Source organism: Octodon degus, unplaced genomic scaffold (assembly GCF_000260255.1).
Source record: "Octodon degus isolate 3935 unplaced genomic scaffold, OctDeg1.0 scaffold00007, whole genome shotgun sequence".
Taxonomy (NCBI): Eukaryota; Metazoa; Chordata; class Mammalia; order Rodentia; family Octodontidae; genus Octodon; species Octodon degus.
In genome coordinates this window covers 33,084,899-33,086,754 of record NW_004524583.1, presented here as the reverse complement: position 1 = coordinate 33,086,754, position 1,856 = coordinate 33,084,899, and positions in this window count along the sequence as shown.

The window sequence follows — 1,856 nt, the reverse complement described above, 5'->3', positions numbered from 1 at the left end:
TCCTTCCCTCCCTCCCTCCCTCCCTCCCTTCTTTTCATGGTACTTGGGATTGAACCCAAGCAGGGCCTTTGCACTGAGCTACATCCCAGGAATGCACATGTGCATTCGCACACACACACACACACACACACACACACACATTTTTTAGGTTTATTTTTTGGCCCTATGGAGGCCAGACTGGCCTCAGACTTGCAGGGACCCCCCTGATGCAGCCTCCCGGAGTGCTGGGATTGCCAGCCTGCACCACTTCTGCCATCTGTGCTTCCTATTTTGTAGCACAAATGCACATGCAGATTTCTCTAGTGGCTCTATGCACATTTTCATTCTGTTAAACATTTTAAAATTATGGTTGGATAAATAATATGCAGTACGTAAATAGCATAAACAAGTAAGTGTCCAAAATGCTTAGGAACTTCTTTTTTTTTTTTTGCAGAATCGGGGATTGAACTCAGGTCCTTGTGCTTGCCAAGGAAGCATTTATTCCACTGAGCCATCTCCCCACCCCTGCTTAGGAACGTTGGCTCATTTACAAAAGGATTTAGAATTCAGTCAGCCCTGTCCTTGCCAGACTGCAGCAGCTGTCTCCCGCAGCGGCCAGCATTGTCTCTGGTGCATCATTCCGGAGATAGGGAAGCAAGCAGGCCCAGACGGCTCCCTTTTTCCTTTCTTTGGAGCACAAAGGGCAGGGTGCCCCCCCCTCCCATGCACCTTCATGTGTCCATTTGATTTTTCCTCCAGAGCCACTGCTCAGTGAAATCTCAAGGGAGTCAGTCACACCTTTTATTCCTTTTTCCCTCCAGTTGGGGGATGGACCCAAGGCCTTGCGCAGGGCCGCAGGAGCGCCACTGCCGAGCTCCACCCAGGGCCGTCACCCCTCGGTACCTTCTCAGGCTCAGGCAGCACGAGCTTTGATCCTTCTGCCTAGAACTCCCGGCTCGCTGGGTTACAAGTGTGCGCGCCATGCCTGGCACACATGTACTTGTGCATGTTCCAGGGGCCACTTTTTTTGAGACAGGGTCTTACTGTATAACCCAGGCTGGCCTTGAACTCCACATGATCCTCCTGCCTCAGCCTCCTTAGTGCTGGGATTACAGGCCTACACCATCACACCTAGCCAGTGCCACTGTTTAAAAAAAAAATAAAGAGGATTGGGACTTGGTGGTCAATTTGGGGAGACCATATCTCGGTGCTGGGGGTTGAACCCAAGGCCTTTGTACTGAGCTACATTCCTGGCCCAGCTAGGCCCTGTACTGAGATTAGGTCCAGCCACGTGGTTAAGGCTCAGATTTGTAACTCTCTGCCTCAGCTTCCCACAGTGCTGAGATTACAGGTGTGCACTACCACACTCAGCTTCACAGCAAAAAAAGTTAAAGGAGGCTTCAATGTAGAGGCCTGGTTCAATTCCAGTACTACAGGGGATTTTAAAAAAGTTAGATGGAACAATATTTTAAATACACCCAAAATGTCATTTTTGCCAGGAAATCAATATAAAAATTATTAAAGAGATACTTTACATTTCTTACTGTTGAAGCATTTATTCAAGACGTGCATTTGGATCTATATTTTTTTGTAGCAAGTCTACAAACTCTGGTGTGCATCTTACACTTAGAGCCATCCCAGTCGAGCGCAGCAGCACACCCTGTGATAGCACTGCTTGGGAGGCCGAGGCAGGGGGATCACCCTGAGCTGGAGGCCAGCCTGGCCTACCTAGTGAGCTCAAGGCCAGCCTGAACTACACAGTTAGATCCTGTTCCAAACCAAGAGCAACAGCAACAAAAAGGCAAGCCCTTCTGGACTGGCCCTTAGGAGGCTGCACTCCTGAAATGCAGGCAGTGTCAGGCTGGCAGTGCCAGCGC